Source organism: Geotrypetes seraphini, chromosome 8, assembly GCF_902459505.1.
Source record: "Geotrypetes seraphini chromosome 8, aGeoSer1.1, whole genome shotgun sequence".
Taxonomy (NCBI): domain Eukaryota; kingdom Metazoa; phylum Chordata; class Amphibia; order Gymnophiona; family Dermophiidae; genus Geotrypetes; species Geotrypetes seraphini.
This window is the reverse complement of record NC_047091.1, coordinates 107,102,320-107,128,747: the sequence shown is the minus strand read 5'-3', so window position 1 is coordinate 107,128,747 and position 26,428 is coordinate 107,102,320. Positions and strand designations below refer to the sequence as shown.

At 44.6% G+C, this 26,428-nt stretch overlaps 1 protein-coding gene across 3 annotated transcripts in view; it reads left to right on the top strand.

Moving 5' to 3' along the window:
* The window catches only part of TNFAIP8L1 (TNF alpha induced protein 8 like 1), a 55,306-nt gene that overhangs the window by 23,397 nt on the left and 5,481 nt on the right, over positions 1-26,428 (top strand). Inside the window, exon 1 of one of the 3 annotated variants that reach the window (XM_033953625.1) lies at positions 5,964-6,096. The exons of the other annotated variants lie outside the window; for them this stretch is intronic. The gene's annotated coding sequence lies outside the window, so the exon portion shown is untranslated. Of the gene's footprint in view, positions 1-5,963; positions 6,097-26,428 lie in introns of those variants that run through there. 3 annotated transcript variants of the gene reach the window in all.

Below are 26,428 nucleotides of genomic sequence, written 5' to 3'. Positions count from 1 at the left end.
CATTATAGCGATACAGAAGCTTGAGATCAGGACTTAAATATACTCCCAGATATCGCATCGGCCCCTTCACCGGGGGAATCTCAAGGCTCGCATGCCAAGCCTCCACTCGGGTAGACCGCAATGGAAGAAGTTCAGATTTATCACAATTAACTCGCAACCCAGAAATATCGCCAAAGGAGCGGACCAAAGCGAGAACCCGCCCCAAATCCCTCCGGGGATCATCCAGATAAAGAAGAATATCATCGGCAAAAAGATTAATGCGACTCTCCTGGTCCCCAATATGAATGCCCCGAATATCCGGATCAGCTCGAATCCTGGCCGCCAATGGCTCAATAGCTAACACGAAAAGCAACGGGGACAACGGACAGCCCTGTCGCGTCCCCCTACCTAAAGCAAACGGTGCAGTAAACTGACCATTAACCAACAGCCTGGCCTGTGGCTGGATATATAAGCTGCTGATCCAATGATGAATAGCACCGTCTATGCCAAACTGCCGCAGAATCCAAAAGAGATATTGCCAGGAGATACTATCAAAGGCCTTTTCCATGTCCAGGCCTACAATAGCCGATTCTCCAGTCAGGCCACGCCTGGAATGGAGGGCCATCAAGGCTCTAACTAAATTCATTGACGCGTAACGTCCTGGCACAAATCCAGCCTGGTCCTCGTGGATCAAGAGCGGCAAAAAGACATTCAAACGACGCGCCAAAAGAGCGGCAAAGAGTTTGGCATCCTGATTAAGGAGGGAGATAGGTCGATAGGAACCCACCTGTGCCGCATCCTTGCCAGGCTTAGGCAGCAGCACCACATGGGCCATATTAGGAGACCCCAAACCGCGAGACTCAGAGAGAGCATTAAACGCTCCCGCCAAAGCCGGAGAGATCTGATCCGACAGGATCTTATAATACTCAGATCCAAACCCATCCGGGCCCGGTGCCTTAGTTAACTTAAGCTGCTTGATACCAATCTGCACTTCTTCGGGACTAATAGGGGCATTCAATTGTCCCAACTGGGCGTCTGTCAACCGAGGGAGCCGAAGCCCCTGAAAGAAAGCATCCCGGTCAGCGTCCGAGAACGGTCTATTCGCATACAGAGATTCATAAAAGTGAACAAATTGCTGCTGAATCTGGCGCTCCTGCGTGTAACAGGTACCCTTGGGGTCTCTGATGGAGAGGATAACCTGCCTGGTACGCGGAGGCCGGACCAAATTAGCCAACAACCTCCCTGTTTTACCTCCCCAGGCATACAATTTATACCGTTGAAAATAAATATCGCGGGAGGCCCTCTGCGTCAGGATGGCATCGATCTGCCGCCGAACGTCCAAGAGACGAAGTTTGTCATCCAGCGAGAGAGAAGTACAATGGCGCGCCCGCAGCTGTCGAAGCTCCCCCGACAGCGTCAACAATTCCGCATCCAGGGACCGCCGTTTACGAGACAGATAAGCAATAATAAACCCTCGCAGGACCGCCTTGGAGGCCTCCCAATAAGTCACAGGACCAACATCTTCGGTATTATTGTGCGAACTATACTCCAACCACTGTTCCCGAAGATATTTATGAAAGTCGAGATCTCGATAGAGAGAGCACGGAAATTTCCAATGGCGTTCCCCAGGATCCGGCGTGAACTGAAGCTCCATGACGACTGGTGAATGATCCGACAGGGGAACCTCCTCGATATCAATCCCAGACACTCTGGAGAGCAGAGAGGGCGACACCAACAAGTAATCCAATCTGGCATATACATTGTGGGGATGCGAGTAGAAAGTGTAAGTGCGCTCCCCAGGGTGCAAAATCCTCCAAGTGTCCAACAGCTGCAACTGGCTAAGCAAAAAGTTCACCCCCTTGGCTCCGTGGTCCCTGGTCCCACCCTTAGCCGGTCTACAATCCAGTGCGGGATCAGCGGTAATATTGAAGTCCCCTCCTACCACCGGTTGATACTCAGGATACATGGCTATCTTGGCAAGCAAATCCGAAAAAAATTTATGATTATACACATTAGGAGCATACACATTGCTCAATAGCCACTTATGACCCCATAGTTCCCCCAAAACAATAACATAGCGGCCATCACGATCTTGGAGAACTTTATGAACATGGAAGGGCAACTGTTTATGAATAAGAATGGCAACCCCTCGCTTCCGGGCACCAAAGGAGGACGAACAGACCTCGCCTACCCAATCTCGCCGCAGCTTGAGATGCTCCGCAGCCGAAAGATGGGTTTCTTGCACAAAAGCGATATCTGTCCCCCTCCTTCGGAACCACGACAACAATTTTTTCCTCTTAATAGGGGAATGGATCCCGTCTACATTTAAAGTAGATATGGTCAACTTAGTCATGATGAAAAAAAAGTCCCAAATGCAAGAACAGTATACCTGAAAATAGTAGAGACGGGCTGCCCCCCAGCTAGGCCTCCCATCTGGAACCCAGAGAACCAGAATCCTCCCAAGCAAGAACTCAGAACAAAGAATCCAGTACATCCACCCCCGGGATCGCTGCACCCCCCCACACACAGTCTACTCCACAGCCCATCCAAACCACAGCCATCCAACCCCACACACAAACACAACAGCCCCCCCCTAACCCCCCACCCCCAACCCCCCCTACCCTCCAACCACAACCCACCCCCTGAAAAAACACTATCCCAGAGCCATCCCCAGAGCCCCCCAGCACAGAATGAAAAAATGGGGAACAGCCCCACCCCTTCCCCCATGAGAAACAATCCCCGTAGTCATCCCCAAAAATCCCACCCCTGACAAAACAGAATAAGGAAAGGGAAAAAACAATATACAGCACACCCCAAAACACAAGCAACCCAAAATCCCCTACAGAGCTCTCAAGAACCCCGGGTCTCCCAAAACAAAGAGAGAGTACTGACAGATATACAATAATAAAGCTCACCCCCCACAGCAAGAAACAACACTGCCCAAGTAATCCCAGCTAAAAAAAAAACAAACAACAACCAGAGAAAGAAAATGAAGAAGGCTGGGAACCGTGAAACCAGTCCAGGCTTCCTCCCAACAGCAAGGGAGCACGGCAAAAACACCAAACCTTGCCAGTCCCCAGTCCCTCCATCCTCCCCCGCTCACGCTAGCCGAGACCAGCCAGCAGAGCACCAGGAATCGCAGGGCCACAGTCTACACCACCGGTCAGCAGGCAGAAAGTCAAGAGGCAAAAACTGGATGCAGAACGCCCCGACCATGTGGCTCAAGCCACCCGATCAGCTGCAGGGACTCCTCCGTTGTCGGCCACAGGCAGGGAATCCAAATAGCGCTGGGCCTCCGCACGATCAGGGAAGGTGTAAGGCTTTCCCTCCCGCCAGACACGCAGAGACGCTGGGTAGACTAGCGCGAAGCGCACTCCTCTCCGATGGAATGCTGTACACAGGGGCGCCATTTCTCTGCGGAGGGACGCCACGTGGAGGGAGTAGTCGTTAAATAACAGCAACTTCCGCCCCTCATATTCCAGCAGACCGGCTTTCCTGTAAGCATGAAGGATGAGGTCTTTCTCTCTCCAATTCAGGTAACGCGCTATTGCTGCTCGGGGACGGTTAGAGTCTCCCGAGCGCTGCCCCAGGCGATGAGCCCTTTCGCACAAAAAGCCCGCCACTGGCGGCGCAAGACCCAGCTGCGTCGGGAGCCAAACTTGGAAAAAGTTATACAGGTCCTGATCCGCCCGAAGCTCCGGCAGCCCCACCACCCGTAAATTATTCCTCCGCTGGCGGTTCTCTTGATCATCTAGCCGGCTGGTGAGGTTGACCACCTGAGCCCTCAAGGCGAGCACACTTTCCCGATCTTGTGTAGCCGCGTCCTCCCCATCGGAAATGCGTTGCTCCACCGCTGCGATGCGGGTGGCTTGGGACTCAAAGCGCTCATTTATGCCCTCCATTGCAGACTGCAGTTTGTGCAAACGATCTTCTAGGGCCGCGGTAACCATGCGGGAGATTTCCTGGGCCCATTCTCCCCACTGTGCCGGCGCTGAAACGGGAGCCGGGGACGCCGCCATTTTAGACCCAGATAGGGCTGACTTCTGCTTAGGTGTTTTTGCCACCCGTACCGGCATTCCAGTCCCCAGCGGCCCGGCGAGTTGCCCCTCGCACACGCTCAACCGTAGCACAAGATCCGAGGGGAGCTTAGGTATCCAGCCAGCAGTTTAGAGGTAGTTAAGCCGGTGTTAGAAGACCCGAGGTCAGAGAGCTCGAAAAACACGTCCGCTCACTCCAGACTCATCACGTGACCCCCCGTGTCTTGCCTTTGTAATGGCATACTGACTAAAGATCTATTTATAATGTTGTCAGTAACACATAGCTCATAACAGCCAACTGTTGACAGATGATTCGCTCTGAGGGAAAAATGTAATTTTTCTATTATAGGCCTAAAGAAAGCTAATTGGGAAAAATCTAATATCTTGATAAATTAGCCCAACTGGTTTTAGACATTAGCCCAAAAAAAACCCCATCCTTCATTTTTGGCGTTGTGCAACACTGGGATTTAATCAGTATCCGAATACTGTAGGTCATAAAGAATCTTAATTTTTAATATGTTTTATTAAAGCTTAGAGCTTCTGAGTTCCATGGATCCAGTCTAAAAATGCTGCCCAATGAGGTACCAAGTGTTTCTTGTTGGCAAGAATTGTGGATATTGAAATTAGACTTCACTCAAGAAATGAGCCAAAATTTACTTATGTATTAAATCAATCCGGTATCAAAAAGACAAGTGAAGAGAAGGACCTCAAACATCCAGACCTTATTTAATGAAAATTTAAAAAAAAAAAAAAAAGTGAAAAATTGCATTTTCATTTTGAATAGGTAGCTTAAATATCTGTGAAATAAGAAAAACTTAGGGCTCCTTTTATTAAGCTGCGGTAGTGTTTTTAGCGTGAGCTCATGGAAATACTAATGCCAGCTCAATGGAGGCGTTAGCGTTTAGCTAGCGCAGCTTAGTAAAAGGAGCCCTTAATTCTTGATGGAGCTCTGCCATGACACTTATTCTAAAGAGGATGACAAATATAAATAAGCTACATTATTATGGACAAAAGAGGCAATTTGTGAATTAATTGCAGTGGTGGTAATCAGGGTGAATTTGATTAAAATCAATAGTCAAAAAGACTTGATTTAAATCATAGTTTTCTCATTGTATTCACTGCCACTCAGTACTGCCCAAAAAAGAAATATTTGTTTGTTTCAACTCTTGATTTCTTCATAACAATTGTATCAAAATGACAGTAACATGCAGTAATAATAACAAATATATTTTTGCTCAGATATGACAATTCCTCAAGGCAGTCTTTAAGAAATATAATGAAATCAAAACATTTACCAACCTGAAGATCCTGCCTGTTCAAACATATTCCTTTTATCAACTTCATCAAAGCACTTCTCATAATGTTTCATTCGGGTCACCAGGCCTTGCATTTCTTTGTTGCAGTGTTTTGCATTTTACACTCATGCCTGCCTTACCTATAGGTAGAGGAATTTCATCAAAATATTCCCCAACTTTGTCTCTCTTACAATCTGCTGCCATTATAGGTTTTCTCCTCAAAGGAGAGAATAATATGATAAACCTCAGGATATACACACAAAGATTCCAAGACGTATGGAGTATTCTCCTCAAAGGGTTTCACTTTTTCTACTTACTCCTACCTCCTCATACTTAGCTCCTTGTGCAGTGTGACAGGGAAGCTCCTGTCACAGTGAAAACTACTGCTAAAACTCCCCAGAATGCAGCACAGGGCTCTGTAAAACCCGGCATGGAGCCAGGGCAGCTGGCTCAGCCAAGAGAATGCAAGCCCAGGCAGGTCCCAGCACAGCTGAAGAGCCAGTTAGGGAAGGCTCTGAAAACTACTAATTGCCCCTATCACTCCTTTCCCGAAGTCAGGGAGAAACCTGAGACCAATTTGGGGAGGGGTGGAGTCCGACCCGGGAGTTTGCCTTATAGGCAAAGTCAGTTTGCAGAGAAGGGGAAGAGAAGGAGGACACAGCTGACTCTGATGAGAGAAGCCAAATCACTCAAGGAGGTTCCAGGTCACAGAGGGTGCCTAAGACCCAGCATGAGCGTATGGCAGGAAGCCAGCACCTAAGGAAAGGTGGTACAGCACTTGGGAGGTACAGTGACTGGCAACTTAAACCCCAGAGAGAAGGGCTGGGAAATTATCCCCAGGGAAAGGCTGCAGGTATTTTGGCAGACTTGCAGAGAGGGGGATGGGAAGCACAGCCTGGTAGTAATGAGGAAACATTAAGCCAGAATTCCCATGAGGGTGAATGGGAAATGTGCAGTGTCCTGAGTGATAATATAAGTGAAGAGGACATGGACCTGGGGGAATACAGTATGTGAAAGTCCTCGGCTAATCTCCTGAAGAACGTTCTCCCAGTGTTTCTGTGTTTCACACCGAAGCCAGAGCATTGCTGGCAAAGCTAATGAGGTGATGAAAACGTGTTAATAAGATAAAGGGAGCTGAGAGGGGAAAAGGCTTGACACAAGCCTTGCTCAGCTATAAAAGCCAGAAGGTGTTAAGGTCCAGAGAGATCAATAAATCCCAGTGGGGATACGAGCCAAGGAAGGCATGGAACTGATATAATATTTTGATGTGATAGTATTTTTCCTTTTGATAAGGAGGGGCAATTCAGCTCCTCAGTAAAACACCTGAGACTCACCTGGACTGTAAAATAATTGTGTGCAGGATGCACCCAAAGGACTTGAACAAACCAAGGTGAATGTTTTCTTTTTGCTTCTGTTTTCTTTTCTTTGTACTTTGGGACACTAATAAACCTGGTACTGTTTTTCAAGGAATGCGGTATCCGGGTCTTCCTTTCACCACCATATAAAAGGCGTACTAAAATTCTTACTTGTGGTCCGAGCCGGAGTTTCCCACTTACTCGGGGACGGGCCCGGCCACAGCAGATATATAAACTTACCACTTAAGAGGTAAGGGGTTGATTGTGTGTACATTGATTTGTAAAGGAACAATGGGGCTAAGGTCTTTTTCTCAACTGTATATTTTGACATCTTTGTTGTGAAGAAGAAACATGATATCTCTGCAGACACAAATTTACAGTTATGAAAGAGATAGAAAAATTGCCTGTGACATTATGAATGGATTAATGGAATTCATTTATCAAAAAAATGTAAACACTGTATGAATATACAGCCTCATGCTACATAATTTTTTGTAATATTTTTTTTATATTCTTTATTTACAGACTTACAATAAGTATGACAATATGTCCAAACACATTAACAATAAATATATCACTTAATAAACATCAGTGATTCAAATAACATATCCTTATCACCCATCCCTCCCACCCTTCCCACCCATTCCTAATCTATAATCAAATATCATATGTGTGATTATAAAACTACCCCCCTCTCCCCCTTACCATTGAACTCGTAAATTAAGGGAAACAATGTCATATATTCAGTACAATACTTTGTTAATGGCTCCCACACATCTTGAAATTTCCTAAGACATCCCCGCTGTAATGCAATAACTCTCTCCATTTTATAAACATGACATAAGGAATTCCACCAGAAATTATAATGGTGGATACATGCTACATAATTAAAAACTAATCCTTATTTCATGATGAATAATTTTCGGACTATAATGTATCTTAAATAGAAAAAAACTATCTTTAGAAAGATTTTTCATTGAAAAAAACATTTTTTTTTAAAATCCAATTTAAATTAAAATCTTTTAAATTAAAGAAATGGTAGATTCCAAGCACATTCAGGAGCTTCAACTGGAAAAAAAGAGGACATCTAAGGCAGAGATAGGCAAACTTTTTGACTCATGGGCCACAATGGGTTCTTAAATTTGACAGAGGGGCCGGACCAAGAGCATCTTTCTATCCCTCCATCCCCCTGTGCAGCAGAACCCTTGCCCAGTTTCTATCCTTCCCTTCCCTCCCTCCCATCCCCCTGTGCAGCAGAATCCTTGCCCAGCTTCCATCCTTCCCTCCCATAACCTTGTGCAGCAGAACCCTTGAACCCCTGCCGATCATCTGAACCCCCGCTGAACCTCCATCCTTCCCTCCTATCCGAACACCACCGACCTCAAGCCTTACATACCTCCCTCCAGAGCAGCATCCAGAGTTCTGGTTAATTGAATTCCTGTTAACAGAGAGTCTACTGTATAGTCAACACTGTGAAAATGCTCTGGTCAAAACAGAAGTGAGACCAAGATGACAGCTTGAGAAAATGTCAATGGGAAGCTTTGTGAGGTCCCTGTGCCTGAAGCCTCGGTCCTGGAGCTTAAGGCAGCTACTTTCCAAGATATATTGGGGACATCCATTGCTGGTGTTGATGGGATAACAGTTAGCCAGTAAGATTCCAAAACTCTCAGTTCTGATGTTAGGACTGCACCTCTGTCTACAGCATGAGAAACTAGGATTGTGTTCCCTCTGACAATATCAGCTGATCCTCCAATTCCACAAGAGATAGGGATGAACCACCCAAAGCCCCAGCTTCTCATGGCCGAAGCCATGTTTCTTGGGAAGAAAGGTGAAAAGTGCCACTAGAAGTTGCAGCTGTATACGAGCAAAGTACAGCAAATCAGAAAGGGGACTGGCTCCTTGAAGGAAGCAGCAAAATTATTACGAGTTTGTCTTTTAGTTCTAGTTTTGGTGAAGCATAATACAGTCATATTGTACAGTATTTGGGAATATGATGGTTTATGTAGAACAAGCTATTGATTGCGTAGCCATTATGAACAAAGATATGCATTCCATAATGCAGATTAATGAGGATTAAGATGGGTCTTGGAGAAGATCACTGTTCATACCTATACCAAAGAAAGGTGATGCCAAGGACTTTAACTAAAGAACAATTGCATTAATTCCACACGCCAGCAAAATATTGCTGAAAATAATTCAACCAAAGCTCTAATCATACATTGAGGAAGAACTAACCGAAGTTCACGCTGGTTTCAGAAAAGGTCAAGAAACAAGAGACATTATTGCCAATGCTAAATGGATATTGGAGAAGAGCAAAGAATACCCAAAACCCCCTATACCTTTGCTTCATCGACTACAGCCAAGCTTTTGACTGTGTGGATCACAATAAACTATGGAGAACTCTAGTGCAAATGGGAATACCCAAACGCATAACTCAGCTGATAGAGAGCCTATATGAAAATCAATTGAAGAGCGACCAGTGAGAACTGAATACGGCAACACTGATTTGGTTTCCAATAAAACATGGTGTCGGGCAAGGATGCATCTTGTAACTGTACCTGTTCAACCTGTACGGTGAAGCCATCTTCAGAAAAGCAAATTTGGAAGAAGAGAGTATCGGTTTCAAAGCTGGTGGCCGAAATATAAACAACCTGCGTTATGCAGATGATGCAACACTCATCACCAGCAGCAAAGAAGATATGCTGTATCTACTGAGAAAAGTCAAAGCCGAAAGTCATAACATGGGATTAGAACTGAACATAAACAAGACGAAGATCATGAACACGGAAAATGATGACGATTTTGAGCTTGAAGGTGATTGAATCCTTTACAACTTCTATTCTATCTCCTGGGCTCTTTTGTAAGCAAAGAAGCAACTAGCAGGGAGGAAATACTCCGAGGAATAGCACTTGGTTGCTCTTCAATGAAAGCTCTTGACAAAGTATTCAAAGGCTTGTCCTTGCAAAATGTTTGATTATATTGCTGCAAGTCTATTTATTCACACACAAAGCTCGCCCATAACATGCCTCTACCATGCCCATCTCTTGCTTTGGATGCACAGAGGCTGGGACACCTCGCCAGATGACTAGAAAGATGGTTTCGATTATTGGTAGTTGGATGTCCTGGTATCTCCCCTTTTACTGTCTGTCTTACTCAATATATTTTGGGGCTGATTCTATAAAGGGCACCTAAAGATGGGTGCCTCTTAGGCGCTTAACTTACCCCCTCCACCCCCATCTTTTACGATAACAGTTATTAGCACAGGGAGCTGCGCTGAATGCTCCATGCTGCTCTCAATGCTGTCAGGAACTCTATGAGTGTTGGGCACGGTTTAGTAAAGGGAGGTTAATTTGTAAAATATCCTTAATAGGCTCAGTAATTGCTTTAAAAGAATTTAATGGGGCAATAGGCGCCTATCTGATTCTATAAAAGATAGGTACCTTTTGCATGGGGATTTCTGTGGGCGGAGTATCAGCTAGGCGCCGCTAAGTGTGATTCTCCAAAAACTTAGGCCCTGACATGTAGGCCTTTAAAACCCTCGCCTACATTTCAGTCACCTAAGGTTTTTCTTAGGCGCTGCTTGCTGCGATTCTGTAAACTGTGCTTAAGTGAGTGACATGTGGCTGGCGCCATTTTTTTTTTTTTTTTAGCACTGTTTATAGAATCTGCCCCTTTATGTTTCTGTCTTGGCTTTGACTTGTGTTGATATTGGGTTTTCATTCATCATTTTCCCCTTTTATTGACTGTAATGTAAACCGCTTAGATTGCTTTTAACTCTTAAGCCCCACTTGCTTGTAAAGCACCCATGCCTGAGAAACTCCCTAACCCCCTACTTGACCTGTTTGATTAGATTGTACGCTCTACTGAGAAGGGACTGTCTTGAATGTTTTAATATACAGCACTGAATATAACTAGCAGTTCGATAGAAATAAGTAGTAGTATGTCTCGTATATGCATAGTGGTTTAGGGGGATTTTAACACACAATCCCCCTCTTTAACGAAACTGTAATAGCAGTTTCTAGCGTAGGGAGCTGCGCTGAATGGCCCACGCTGCTCCTGACGCTCATAGGAACTCAATGAGTATCGGGAGCAGCACAGGCCATTCAGTTCGGCTCCCTGCGCTAGAAAGTGCTATTGCAGTTTCGTAAAAGGAGGCCAATGTTTCTAAAATTATCCTTCCTTCACAAGTATTTTGGCAAATGACTGTGTTTTTTTTTTCAATCGGCTGTCAAATATTTTATACTGGTTTACAAAAACGAAACCCCAAGGTCAAAATCGCAGACAGTGGTTATAACAAAGCTTAGTTGATTGATAGTCAAGAGTTACAGGCCCCCTTTAATGAACCCGCATTAGGCTTTTTTATTGGCGGCCACAGCGATATTAGAAATTCTGTGAGCATTGGAGCTTTTACTGCCACTGCTGGCAAAAAAGCCTAACGTGGCTTCATAAAGTGTGTATGTGGGGAGGGGGGACAATTAGCCAGTGACATGAATGAGTGGAGTAGAATGGGTACAAGTGGATCAATTTTTCACTCTGTCAAAAATTACAAAGACTAGGGGACACTCGAAGTTACAGGAAAATGCTTTTAAAACCAATAGGAGGAAATTTTTTTCACTCGGAGAATAGTTAAGCTCTGGAACGTGTTGCCAGAGGATGTGGTAAGAGCGGATAGCATAGCTGGTTTTAAGAAAGGTTTGGACAAGTTCCTGGAGGAAAAGTCCATAGTCTGTTATTGAAAACAGCATGAGGGAAGGCACTGCTTGCCCTGTATTGGTAGTATGGAATATTGCTACACCTTGGGTTTTGGCCAGATACTAGTGACCTGGATTGGCCATCGTGAGAACGGGCTACTGGGCTTGCTGACCCAGCAAGGCTATTCTTATGTTCTTATGTTCCTGTATGACACAGTTTACAGGTTTCTCCCACCAGACACTGACAGTTATGTTATTAGAATGGCAGGGGCAATCTCGGCACTGATCATCTCCCCAATGACCAAACAGGAGGCTACAGTTACTATAATCACTGGCTGCCACCCTACCTTAATTAAACAATAAATAAATTGGAGGGGAAAAAAAACCAAAACCAACTTCACATCAAACAGATAAGTCTAGTGCTGGAAAATACGTCAAAAGAAATTTGTATATCGGGTCCATATACAGTCAAATAGTACTCAAAACTGAGTTATCTCAATCTTATATGGTTCCAAATTAAAGGGGAAAAAATAGCAATTATTGTAGTCCCAACAAGAGTTCTTTGTTTCGCCAAGGTTGCATCAGGGGTGAACACGGCTTTCCAGTGGAAAGCTTCACTGATTATACATTTATCAGATAAGCATGTTGAATCAATAATCCATCTGGGAAATATTAATAGCTTGATTTATATATATTTTTTTATATTTATAACATTTTAGCTATGTTCAAGGAAAGGTGTAACTATGCCAACAGACAACAAACAGCTGTTATCTTGGTACAAAGCTACATGGGATCCTCCAGCTTCACTGTGTTTGGGTTGTTTAATTATTTACTCTCACAGTGCTAGGATAAGTTTGGCTTAAGGGTTAGGAGGCAGCCAGAATCTCAAGTATTAGTTACTGTGCTGCTAACAGTGAACACATTTTTCTAATACCTTTGCACTAAATGGAGCTTACACAGAAGGCACCATGGGATCAACACTTTTCTGTTAGTAAATTAATAGATCGAAGGAAAGCAAGCACTGCACAGTACCTTTTATAGGCGGCCAAAGTCACAAAATCACCCTAATGGGTTAAATTCTTTCTTCTAAAAAAAAAAATGTTCTGCGTTCATAACTATGTGAAACACAATCACTTTATTTTCCTATAGCAGCCTATGCTTTTTATTTTGAAAAAATAAAAATTGATTTACTTGCCTCAGAAAAACAAGTGACCAAAATAGGATTGTTTTGACTTTGCTCCAAGACTGCTAGAGAAGTTCAGATATCTTCCCCTTACCCCTGAAGCTTTCCCAGACTGTACTAGGCCAAAAACCAGGGAGCGGTGGAAATCAAGGGAACCCCCCCCCCACCCCGCTATTTGTGCTGTTGCCAAGGATTATTTTGCATCTGGTTATATCTAATGAAAATGTGACGGTATCAAAATTACACTTGGCACTTATTCCTTAATGATGCACGTCGAGCATAAAGGGGAAAGAGCAGCTTAGTTGAAACATTTTTAGAGAAGCTTATGAGAAACTGGGCCTGCAAGGTATAGTTTGTATGGCCGCTGTCTTACCTTTTATGTTTCCAGTAGTTTGCAGGATGCGCTTCCCCTCGGGTGACATTTCTGTCTTGTGTTACATAGTCTCTGTACTTGATTCTTTTCCATTAGTTTTTGCAATTTCCTTTAGAAGTCTCTTTTTTTTTTTTTTTTTCTCAAATCTTTATTAATTTTCAAAACTAATACAAAGTGCCAGGAATTATACAGACATTAATAATCAATGTTATCACTTAGGGCTCCTTTTACGAAGCCGCGTTAGCGGCTTTATCACATGGGACTTTTCATCACGCGCTATCCCCTGCGCTAGCCGAAAAACTATCGCCTGCTCAAGAGGAGGTGGTAGCGGCTAGCGCGGCCAGCAGTTTAGCACGCGCTATTACGTGCTTTAAACCGCTAACGCGGCTTCGTAAAAGGAGCCCTTAAATTCCATCAATAACAATGCAGAAGAAAAATATCCCTTCCCTCCCTCCCCATCCAACAATATAATCAAGAAATAAACCAAAAAGATATCTCCCCCCACCCACCCTCCCCGTCCTGGATATGTATAAAAATGTAGAAGTCTCTTACTATTTGCTTCCACTACATCCTGTGAGTTAACCCTGGATTATCTGACGTTTTAATTTTAAACCTGGTAGATTCCTTTGGTGCCATCCTTGTTCTTATCTTATGAGACGATGAATAATTCCCTATTTAATTTCTGTTGGATCTCAAACGTGTGAATCAATCCTTGAAGATCCTGCGTTTCTGAATAGAAGCGCTTTGGTCTGTGATTGCAGCAGTCCAGCTGGGGGAGTTTTTCACGTTGCAGTACTTAAAGGCTTACCTGTATATCCCCATTTGACTGTTGCCACCGCATCATCGGTTTCTTCGCTTTGTGGTCCTAGGTTGGCACTTTCAATTCCAGGCCCTACCCTTTGGGTTGGGAACCCCTCAGACCTTTTCCAAAGTGATTTTGGTCGTAGCAGCATTTCTCAGAAAGGAAGGCATCAGAGTTTATCCTTATCTGGATGATTTGTTAATCAAAGCTGCCTCAACTCTGGAGAGTGCTTGGACCGCTTCCCAGGTCATAGCTCTGTTTCAGGTGTTGGGTTGGGTAGACAGTCTCACAAGGTTGCTCCATGAAGTCTCAGCAGCCATTTTGAGGATCTTCAGACCAGCAGCGTCAGGCAGTTCTAGCAGCGTCAGGGGCAGGAAAGTGTTGGGCTCTTTCCTGCTCTCGAAGAAGCCGCTAGACCACTGGAACATAAAGGGGAGGCTTGTGGAGGGTGTCCTCTGTCCCCATTGCCGTGGTATTACCGTGGCAGTGAATCCCGTGGCACTACCATGGAACGATCAACCTTGACTGCGGTAATACTGGGCAAACCTGTCAACGGTTTCCCGTTACTGTGGGAATTTCCAAGGTAAATGCAGAATTCCTGCGGTTATTGTTACCGTGTCACTCTCTTATCCAGATCCCCACCCTGGTTTCTGTTCGACTGCTGATCGGTTATTGCTTCTAATTGGTTTGAGGGTTGGGGTTTTTTTTCAGTGTTTCCAGGTTAGTGCTGCCCAATTCGGGAAAAAAATTTTGATTTGATTTGGCCCACTGAATTGATTTTCCGATTTGATTCACTTTTCCCACCCAATTGGAGTTGTTTTGTTTTTGGGTTTGTTTGTTTTCAAATGGCCTGGCAGGTTTATTTTGTAGCCTCTCCAGCCCCATGCGGGCGCTATGGTGTAAACAAAATAAATAAAAAAGACTTTTCCTCTCTCTGTTAGGTCCTAGCTCATGCTCGCTGTCTTAACACCAGCTCTGGTGGATACACATTTCAGATCTGACATATTGTAATTTTCTACTTTTTGTTGTTCTGTGCCTGGTGGGTCAAAACTCTCTATTCCCTTTCATGTACTATCTCTCTCTTCCTCCCCTCCATTATCGTGCACAACATTTTTTTCTCTCCCCATACACCATGTCTCCCTGCCCTCCACCCTATGTTCAACATTTCTCCCTCTCTCTTCTCCATGCATCTTCCCCCCTCCACCATATGCTGGATTCTTCTCTCTCTCCCCCCATGTGCAGCAGATTTCTCTCTGGCCTATCCCCCTGTGAGATAACAGCAGCAGTGGCTGACAGGAAGAGGCAGTGCTCAGAATAGGCCGCTTCCCGCATGCCCTGCCAGGGCTTTCCTCTGCCACATCATCAGTGATGTGGCGGAGGAAGGGCCCCGGGGAGGCCAGCCAGGAGTAGCCTGTTCCAAGCTGCTGCCTCTTCCCGTCCACTACTGCTGCTGCTTTGAAAGGCCTATGTCAGATCTCCTGGAGGGGGGTGGGGGCGGTCAAGAGGTGCCTCACAGGAGGCTAGGACAGAGGGAAAGCTGCTGCACATGGGGGTTGAGAGGGAGAAATCCTGTATATAGCGCCCCATATTGGTACTGCTCATGCCACACACAGGCCCACTCATGTAATACCGTACTTTATTTCAGTTTTGCACAGATATTGGGGGTGGTACCAGAAGGTAATGAATTTATGAAGAGGAGGGAGCCGGGATTGACAGATTCATGTTTCTTCTGCTTTGGTATGAGTAGTACTGAGGAGCCAGAGAGCATGCCATCCTATATACATCTTGTACAGCTTGGTGCTCTCTATTTCTGCCTGATGGACATAAAAGAAAAACAAAGGGGGAGACCTGTGGTGCTCAACCTTTTTGTTCACTTGAGTGAATAAAATGGTTGAGCACCACAGGTTTCCCCCTTTGTTTTTCTTTGCTCTACCTTGAGGAGGTAGGATCTCCTGTTTAGGTGGGTAGATGGACGTAACCCATCAGTCTAGATTTGTCTGCTGTGACTAAGGAAAAGAAAATGATCAGATAAACCCTAATTTTACCTTGCCACTTGCGGTATCTGTTTACTCCTTTTTTCCTGTCAGCAGATGAATCCAAATGCATTGACTAAGCCTCTCCACCAGCAGGTGGAGATAAAGAGCAGTGACTTGTGACTTGCTCCTTGGACACTCAAGGGCAAATTCTATAAGAAGCGCCTAATTAGGCACTGTTCAGCACGATCCAAGTAAAATTGGGTGCTGTTTAATGAATCACGCTGAGCGGAACCTATTTTGGAGGCACCCAAGAAATAGGCCAGCTCTAAGCACAACTAAATGTTAGGCGCCTAGCTGAGTGCTTGAGCACGCTTAAGAGCAGTGATTCTGCAACAAGGTGCCTAATGTAGTCACGCCCACGCCTAACATGCATAGTGCCTATTTTTTTTGAAGGCCACCTAAATTTTTTAGAGGCGCCTTGTTACAGAATCACGCTTTCTTTGATAAGCGCCTATTTTTCAATCGGTGCTAATAAAAAAGCTTAATTGAGCTTGTCATTCAATTTAGATAGGCGCCTATCTAACTTTAGGTGCTGGTTACAGAATTTGGGCCTCAGTATTTTCTTTCTCCAACAGGCGGATAGATTGCTTCTCCTGTTCTCCTGGATTGATCTGTTGCTTGCTTCTGTTTTTGGGGGGTTTCCTAACTTAGTTGAGCCTCCCCTCCCTGATTTTCACCCCTCTACAGCTGTCCTCTCTGCACTCCTTCCTTGTTGTTAAAAAAAATAATAATAATAAGAGACAAAAGGTTAGATAGTTTGCAAAGAAAAAAACACACCAGAACATAAAGGAACAGAATCTTGCAGAGGCAGCAGAGCACCCCATGGTCGCAGCAGGGGCTGGAGCCCAGCCTAGCACCAACAACCCTGAGAACTGGGTCTCCTTTGGAACACAGGCTGTACTGGGTAGGCTGGGGTGAACATTGCTGTTCTCGCATATCATGAGGGAGGAAACTATTTTCTGACATGGAACCATTTTCCACTGTACTTTCAGCATTGGGATTTTAGGCTGTAATAGTGGAGTTGACCAAGTGCTGTTCCCACTGTGGCAAACATTTTCAGTACTGTGTTCTTTCTGTGCCTGGGAACCAGAACAGGAGAGTGTCTGCAGTGGCTGAAATTTCCCACATGGTTAGTTTGGTTGCACTTTTGACTCCCGCACCTGGGTGGCAGGCTTTAGCAAGGGACCGGCTGCTGGAGTTGCTGGGCTTTTGCGACCACAAGATGGGCTGAGGGGTTGTAGCTCTTCTCCCCAGATGTTATGCTGTTGATGCATGAGGCCTTTCTCCTCCACCAGATCCACTCCTTGTGGGGGGGTTCTTGTGGAGACTGATCTTCCTATGGAGCCCTCTTCCATCTGCCATTCTCCCTCAGGGGAATTCAGCTACACTGGTTCCTTCCCCTGAAGAATCTCTGTAAAGCCCAAGTAGTTAGAGGCAGCTGCTCAGGAGACCATTGACTCTCTTCCCCCTCTGGGTCCTTCTCAGGCAGTGGCCTCAGTTCTGTCAGCCTCTTCTTCCTTGCTTAAGTTGGAGGAGGGAGAACTTACTCCAGATTTTGCAGATGACACTACAGCAGTTCAAGTGTTCCACAAGGAAGAGTTGCCATCTTTTATCATTTGGACATTCAAGGTCCTCAATATTAACAACTTACAGGTGTCCACCCAGGTGGTGACTAACCCCAAGGTGGCTAGCACTAAAAGACCATCCCAATCCTTTCCAGTGCTGGACTGAGGAGCGGTCCGGCGGAGGGACCAGCTGGGATGGTGGCAACCGGTGGAGGGACCGGTAAATGGCACTGGATGCTGCCAAAGACCAGGAAGGCCTATGGAGAGTCAGAAAGGACTCTGGTTTTAAGGAAATGAATAAAGAACTGTGTATAACCCTGTATGTTTTGTGTTAACAGAGACTTGGAGAAGCACAATGGTACCTAGGGGTGTGGATATGTAACGGGTAATACCACTTGGCCCAGTCACATGATGACAAACCCCCTCCGGTGACTGCTAAGCTCATGTTTTGGTTTTCCATCTCAGTTGAAAAAACAACAATAAATAGAGAGCCAGAAAACCCAGTGTAAAAAAGGGAGCAGGCTCTGGCAGAGACAGAAGGCTTCCCCACCGAAGCAGCAGGGGCTGTTTTCCAGCCTTCCGGCAGTCGAGAAAACACCTTATAAAAGGAACTAGTGGGGAAAGCTCAGCAGTCCGCGGGTGAACACAGTGGCAAAACGCTGTTCCCGCTGTGGAAAGTAGTGAACAGCTGTTCACCACTTTGCCGATTCAGCTACTATAATAAAAATACAGCAACAGCTCCCCCTCCACCGCAGGCAATAAAAGCCATTGTGCTCACCCACAGGCTTCTGTTCTTTCCCACTAGTTCCTTTTATAAGGTGTCCTCTCGATTTGATGTTTTTTCAATTGGTGAGGAGGGAGTATAGAATAGACAGCCACTGAGGAGGGGACTGGGGGGGAGGGGTAGTGACTTGGCACCAACAGGTATAGCCTAGCCCCACTAGGCACCGATAGCCTAAACCCCCAGGCTCAACTAAGATGGAAAACCAAAACAGGAGCTTAGCAGCAAATCAAACCAGGAACATGGGAGAAAACCATTCATATGCCAGCTGGAGATAGAGAATACTGAGTGACCAAGGAGCAAGCCATCCTATATCACACGTCACAAATCAGCGTTCTCTTTCTCCGCCTGCTGGTGGATGGACTTAGCCCCTGCGGCTGGATTAATTTGTTGCTAATGATGTGGAGATGACTAATATTTATTTTTCTTGTGCATCTTTTCATACAATACTTTGCCAGCAGATGGCAATGTAAGAAATGTGTCTTGTTACAAGTCTCAGGTTTCTGAAGCAATTGCTCAGAATACTACTTTTTCCTGCTTGAGGGTTTTCAGAGACTGCTCATCCCAGGGGAAGTATTTTTCTGTTTTGCGGCCTTTTTTTTGTTTTCCAGTTTAATTATTATTATTTTTTTTTTTTTAAACAAGGTGCATTCTTGTTTGTGGGATAGTCCCCTTTATTTTCCTTCCCAGATGATAAGTCTTCAGTCGCTTTTTGCTCGCATTCCTCCATCAATCATTCAAAGAGCTTTTGTATTCCTGCATGAAATATTAACGGTGCTCATCAAGGAAAACATCTATGTTGTCTGAATGAAAGGTCTACAGAGCCTCTTGAGTATTGGCTTGGAGGTAAATAGTACTGGAAACATGTTTGTTTAAAATGAAGGAAATCTTCAAGGGTAGAGTGTCCCTCTGTGACATATTCAGTTGTATTGTCACTGCAGAGAATAAGTGAACTTTTTTTTTTTAATCCATTCTTGCTGAACCTCTTTGACAGGGAACATTATTTGAAAAAAAGATTACAGCACTTTTTATTTTTGGCTTTCAAACCAAAGTGCTGCACTCTTTATTTACAGCTTTAATATTGGTGTGAGATATTCTTCCTTTTTTTTTTTTTAAACCTTCAAAAATGCTATAGGTCTAAAGACTAGTGCTGACTGAAATAAAATCTAAAAACATATATGTCCTACATACACCAAGAGCACACTGGCACAAGAAAAATACAGGCAGTCCCCGGGTTAAGAACAGGTTCCGTTGTTTAAACCGTTCTTAAGTTGAATTTGTATGCAATTCAGAAATTAGTATTTTTCCCATCTTCTCCACCTCCTTGAGGCCTCTCTTTCATCCCTATCCATCCATCCCACTGTTCCCTCTCTACCACCACTTCCAACATTACTCACTCATCTCTCTGTCTTCCCCATGCATCTCTACCTCACTTCTTTTCCACCACCATGTCCAATAATTCTTTCTTCCTCCCTATGCCCCAAAATTTTCCACTTTCTTCATCTCCCCACGTGCACCATCTCTTTCCCTCTCACTCGACACACCAATTATCCCTTTCTATTTCCTCCCCCACCTCAGCATCTCTTTCCCTCTCTCCCTCCCTCCATTCTTCCATTCTATGGCTCATGCTTCCCTCCATTCTGTGTCCCAAGTTCATGCCCCCTCCCTCTTTCCTTCCCATCTTTTGTCCAAAGTTTGTGCTCCCTCCCTCCCGTGTGCTCCCTTCTCTCTCTCTCTCTCTCTCCCTCCCTCTATTCTGTGCCGCCCTCCATGTGTTTACCTTCTCACTATGGTACTATGATAAATTATTTACTTTGTTTTATACATACAGGAAGTCCCTGTTTCACAAACATCCGACTTATGTTGGACTCGTATTTATGAACAGGGGTCCTGTTCTATCTTTGGTGTCCCAAAGCGCCTCCCTCCCTCCTTCCATTCTTTGCCCCATGTATGTGCTTCCCTCTGGTGAGTATTTACCTTCTGGCTGGTTCCCTCCTCCTTCCAGCCACAGTCGTTTCTCTGCACAAAGTCGCGGGCAGCGGCTCCTACGTATGTCCCATGGCTGAGCCAGAAGCCTTCCCTCTGACATCAGAGGGAAGGCTTCTGGTTCAACCATGGGACGCGCGTAAGAGCCACTGCCCACAGCTTTGTGCAGAGAAACGACTGTGGCTGGAACGAGGAGGGAACCAGCCAGAAGGTAAATACTCACCAGAGGGAAGCACATACATGGGGCAAAGAATGGAAGGAGGGAGGGAGAGGGGCACATTGGGACTCAGAAGGGAGGGAGAGGGGCGCTTTGGGACACCAAAGATAGAACAGGACCCCTGTTCATAAATACGAGTCCAACATAAGTCGGATGTTTGTGAAACAGGGACTTCCTGTATGTATAAAACAAAGTAAATAATTTATCATAGTACCATAGTTAAAAATCTAGTAAACATGGACTGGCATTATATTTGAGATATTTGGTAATCTGCTCATTCAGTTAACCGTCATGGTGGCATGCATAAGAGTGCAACCGCATTACATATAGCACACAGAGACCCAGTTTAAAAAAAACACCATCGAGATGCAGTCCATCAAAGAATAGATGGGAAGGGTGGCACAGCACAACTATCGTGTCTCAATAATAAGTGGTGCTTATGAATAAGCTGAACATAATGGAGGAACGTTGAGAACCTTAGAGAAAATGCAAAGAACAACAAAGAGAATTGGCCTATCCATCTAAGTCTGAGTAGGTTTGGCAGAAAAGCAAAGTTTTAAAGGCACACTTGAATTTTTGCAGATGATTCTGGTTAGTTCTAGATGAAGTTGGTTCTAGAGAGTGTCGGGGCCAGGCAGCTAAAAGCCGCAGCTTGTGAGGAGTCCAATCTAATTTTTGTAAGGGGAAATAATCAATTAGTTGTGGATGAATGTGTAGAGTCCAAGATGGCTGGTAAGGATACATAAAGAGACAATCTAGTGTAGTATAATTTATGGAAATAATAAGATTCTGAACTATCAAATTTACTCAGATATACCCAAGATGTCATTTTTCTTCTAAAAAGGGGGTTAAAAATGATATTCCTTCCCACTCTCCTTCCCGGTAGTGTCCCTCTTCCACCCACTCCGCAGCAGCAGCTCCCTGGCTATCAGGCCTCCCTTGACCTAGCAATTTCCCTGCCGCTGGAAGTCTTTTGCCAGCCGTTTCAGCACTGAGAGAGTATGGGCAGGAGTGAGTGAGAATTGCCCCTGCCTCAAAGTCCTGTTAGACCACCATGGAAGCGCGGTAGGCTTGGAGGTCCTACTGCTGGATCCAGGATGGAGGGTGGGTCATCACTCTTCAGAGTGGGGGGAAGACAGAGGGGTGTGCTAAAGGCGAGGAAATTGCTGGTTTGAGGGGGGGGGAGGCCTGATAGCGGGAAATTGCTGGGTCGAAGGGGGGGCCTTGATGGCAGGGGAACTGCCGGTTCCAGGTGGGGAGGACTGACAGCAGCAATGGAGCAGGGATGCTGCTGGGAGGGAAGGTGAATATACTGAAATATAAACTGAGGCCCCCCAAAATCTCAGTTTATATTTCAGTATATATGGTATATTCTTGACCAGTGGTTCCAATCAGTATGTACTCAAGAGGTACAAGGTGTATCGCAAAAAAATTGATATAGACAACAAGCCTGTGTTTCCTTTACAACTAGGGGACACAATGAAATTGCAAGGAAATACTTTTAAAACCAATAGGAGGAAATATTTTTTTCACTCGGAGAATAGTTAAGCTCTGGAACGCATTGCCAGAGGTTATTGTAAAAGCGGAGAGTATAGCTGGTTTTAAGAAAGGTTTGGACAATTTCTTGGAGGAAAAGTCCCATAGTTTGTTATTGAGAAAGACATGGGGAAGCCTCTGCTTGCCCTGGATCAGTAGCATGGAATGTTGCTGCTCTTTGGGTTTTGGCCAGGTACTAGTGACTTGGATTGGCCACCATGAGAACGGGCTACTGGGCTTGATGGACCATTGGTCTGACCCAGTAAGGTTATTCTTATGTTCTTTTCTGTGCCAGCGATCTTGAGAGTCAAAAGTTCTTGAAATCCCTGTAACCAGTCCCTATTTTTTTGCTTTTCCACTTCCCCAATAATAACTGCTGCCTTCAGCCCCAACTGAAAATGTTGCAGGTGTGTAGATTCTGTTTGCTGTATAGTTTCTGAATAGTGTACTTGCAGGTTTTTGTGTTGCTGTTACTGAGGCGACACCAGAATTTGAATATACGTGGGTTGATTCATAAGTCATGGCAACTTTTTTTTTTTTTTCTTTCAAAAATGTGCCAACCCTGGAAATCTAATATATACATTTGAATGTGTGTAACTTGTACTTAATGTTGCCGCCAAGTAAGACAGTGAATCACAAACTGTGCCACGGTAGACTAGTGTGTCGTAGTGAGATTCGAAGTGTGCCACGAGATGCTGGCGAGGAGAGTCGCCAGTGCCAGCAGCCTTGGCGGAGAGAGACACATCCTGTAAACAATCAGCTGGCACCAGCACCTCTCCTCTCCATGCCTCTCCTATTGTCACACTACCCCCACCCCCCACAAACACACACATACTGCCGGCTCAAGGCCCCATCTGCAGGGCCTTCGCATGCGTAGACGTTGATGTGATGGCATCACACATGCGTGTGACATCATCGCGTCGATGTTCACACATTTCTGTGTTTCCTTGAGCCATGGCTGGAAATAGTTTGTGAGACACTGCGATAAGAGATGAATGCAGGAGTCTTTGGCAGGGGAGAAGCAAAAAAAACATGACATTTGAAATCCATCATTTTATTTTGGCATATAGTGTACAAACTGTTTAACTGTTGACATTCTTCATAGTCATCTTCCAGGTTGTCCATGGTTCGTTATCATTGATGGGGAAGGCAGTGAGTACCATCAACTGCGTTTTCGCCGTGGAGAACTGCTATCTTTTCGACTTTAGTTACTTCCATTATGTACTGCTGTCGCCAAAAGAGTGACACTGGGAGCTTGATCAATTCCAGACCACTACACTAATCTCTCACCTGGTGTCACATTTTTCAAATGTATATATTAGATTTTCAGTGTTGGCACATTTTTTTGAGAGAGAAAAAATAGTTGCCATGACTTATGAATCGACCCATATATATATAATTTCTGTTGTATGACAAGTGAGAACTCCGGGACTGATGTGTTGCATGCAACTTTTAATATGGGATAGGTAGATTTATACTAAACATACAGTTAATGAAAATATGTAGGTGTATTTTGTTCAGCTGTGAATTTTAATGTTCAGATGGTCACATACATGAATGTTATCTGTCAGGCATGTTACATCAGAAGAAGGGTTGAGAACCCCTACTATAGACTAAAACTACAGCAAGAAGAGCTATATTTATTTTTAATATTCCTTTTTTTAATATGTAAAGTTATGTTAAGCCTGAGTTGCGACTCATTCGTCCCAGTACCAACGCTGAGATGCTACTGAAGAAGGGTCTGCTACCAGCATCTTCTGCCTGCCATGAGGACCCTGTTCCTATATGCTTCAGCATGCATCCCTCTATTTGCACCCTTGTATTATTTATTTATTGTTTTATTTTTTCTTTTATACATAATCTTACCATTTACTTAACGGCTCCTCCACATCTCATAAACTGTGTGCCCATCGTAGAAGTGCAAGCTGCAAGAATGGCCCCTAAGAACACAGCATGAAAAGGAAGGCAAGAAGGAGATGATTACAGTGGAAGTTAAGAAGGAAATCATCCAGAAACATGAACAAGGTATGCGAGTGGCCGACATTGAGTGGTAGAAAACTGGAACACTCTGCCGGAGTCTGTTGTAGGGGAAAACACCCTCCAGGGATCCAAGACAAAGTTAGACAAGTTCCTGCTGAATCAGAACGTACGCAGGTAGGGCTAGTCTCAGTTAGGGCGCTGGTCTTTGACCAAGGGCCGCCGCATGAGCGGACTGCTGGGCACGATGGACCACTGGTCTGACCCAACAGCGGCAACTCTTATGTTCTTATAATAAAGCTACATCAACCATTTGCACAATATTAAAAAATAAAGAAAACATTAAGGAGGCTAGATGCAGCAAAAGGAGTCACGAGAGTATCAAAGCAACGGCCACGAGTTCTGGAAGATGTAGAAAAGTTGCTTCTCCTATGGATAAATGAGAAGCAACTCGCAGGTGATACTGTGACCGAGAGCATTATCTGTGAGAAAGCAAAGACATTGCACACCAACCTTGTAAGTAAACTGCCAGGTACGTCAACAGAAAATGAAGAAGGCTTCAAGGCAAGCAGGGGATGTTTTGATAACTTTAAGAGGAGAAGTGGCATCCATAGTGTTGTGAGGCACAGAGAGGCTGCAAGTTAAGATGCTCAGGCAGCTGAAACGTTCACTGCTGAGTTCCAGGAGCTCATAGCTTCCGAGTGTTACCTGCCATAGCAAGTTTTTAACTGCGATAAAACAGGGCTTTTTTGGAAAAAGATGTCTAGGAGGACCTACATTACAGCAGAAGAGAATGCAATGCCAGGTCACAAGCCCATGAAAGACCGTCTCACCCTCTTGTTCTGTGCTAATGCAAGTGGGGATCTCAAAGTCAAGCCCTTGCTTGTGTATCATTCTGAGAATCCATGAGCCTTCAAGAAATGCAAGGTGCAGAAAAGCCAGTTAAACGTTCTGTGGAGGTCCAACAGCAGGGCTTGGGTTACTCGTATCTTGTTCATTGAGTGGGTCAACGAGGTCTTTGGTCCTGCAGTGAAGAAATACCTTTTAGAAAAGAATCTGCCACTCAAATTCTTGCTAATTATGGATAATGCTCCTGCTCATCCTCCAGGCCTAGAGGATGACTTACTGGAGGAATTCCAGTTCATTAAGGTCAAGTTCCTTCCTCCAAACACAACTCCACTAATCCAGCCCATGGGCCAGCAGATCATTTCAAACTTTAAAAAGCTTTACACCAAAGCACTCTTTCAGCGATGCTTTGAGGTAACTGATGGAACAAATCTTACCCTCAGAGTTTTGGAAAAATCATTTCCACATTAACTGCCTCAAGATCATCGATAAAGCTTGGGATGGGGTCACCAAGAGAACCCTTGATTCTGCTTGGAAAAAACTCTGGTCTGATTGCGTTCTTGACAATGGCTTGGAGGGATTTGGTCAAGAACATGAGCCTCCACTTGCCAATGAAATTGTGTCCTTGGGGATGACCATGGGACTGGAGATGAATGAGGATGACATCCAGGAGCTGGTGGAGGAACATGGCCAGGAGCTGATGGATCTGCATTCTGCGCAACAACAAGAGGTAATGAGGAGATCTCATCTGAGGAGGAGGAGAACAAGACGAAGGAATCTCTCACTTCAAATAAGATTAGGGAGATGTTTAAAATGTGGGAAAAAGTGCAAAATTTTGTAGAAAAGTACCACCCGAATAAGGCTGTAGCAGTGCGAGCGATGGATCTATTTAATGACAATGCATTGTCACATTTCCGAGAAATCCTCAAAAGGAGGCAGAAGCAACTATCACTGGATAGGTTCCTTGTTAAAGTCACACAGAAATAAATAGATTTCACTGAGCCAACAGATAGCAATGATTAAGTTGTCCTACACAATAACCCTCATCCTCCTCTCCTGCCTCACACCAGTCATGATTCTGTTCAAAAGTAAAGTGCAGGCTATTTGTGCCATCTTATCAGTGCCTCCATTGTGACCATCGCAGTGCATTCTGTGTGCCCATCTCATCAGTGCCTCCATTGTGCCTATCAGGGGAGGAAGTTCCAGGCCAGCCAAGCAGCGATTGGCTGGCCCAGAACTTCCTCTCCAACGTCAGAATTGACGTTGGAGGTGAAGTTTTGTGAGTCCAGCGCTTGTTCGTACCAGGCCTGGCTCGGGGAAGCAGCAGGGAGAAAAAGATCACAAAGGCAACACGATCGACCATTTGGGCACCCCTGATCTATGCAATACCTATTCTTAAATGTTATCAATTCTTTCCTTACTGTATTCCTTCTTTGTCAAATCCCATGTTAATAATTCCTTCTTTACTGTATTCCTTCTCTTACCGCCTAGAACCGAAAGCTATTGTGCGGTATACAAATAAATAATTATGCTATCTTATCTTTTATTTAATTATATTCTTATACAAATCAAAGATCACAACTTTGACAAAGGAAATACAATCATTTAATGAAGAAAATAATGACTAAAAAGGAAAAAGCAATTAAATACTATGATTTTAATCCACAACAAATAAAATGGAGAAATCAATCACTTCAAGGGACGTTGAAATTTAAAGAAATTTTGTTATAAGAATTAGAGTTGCCGGATTAATTACTTATATTCATGTT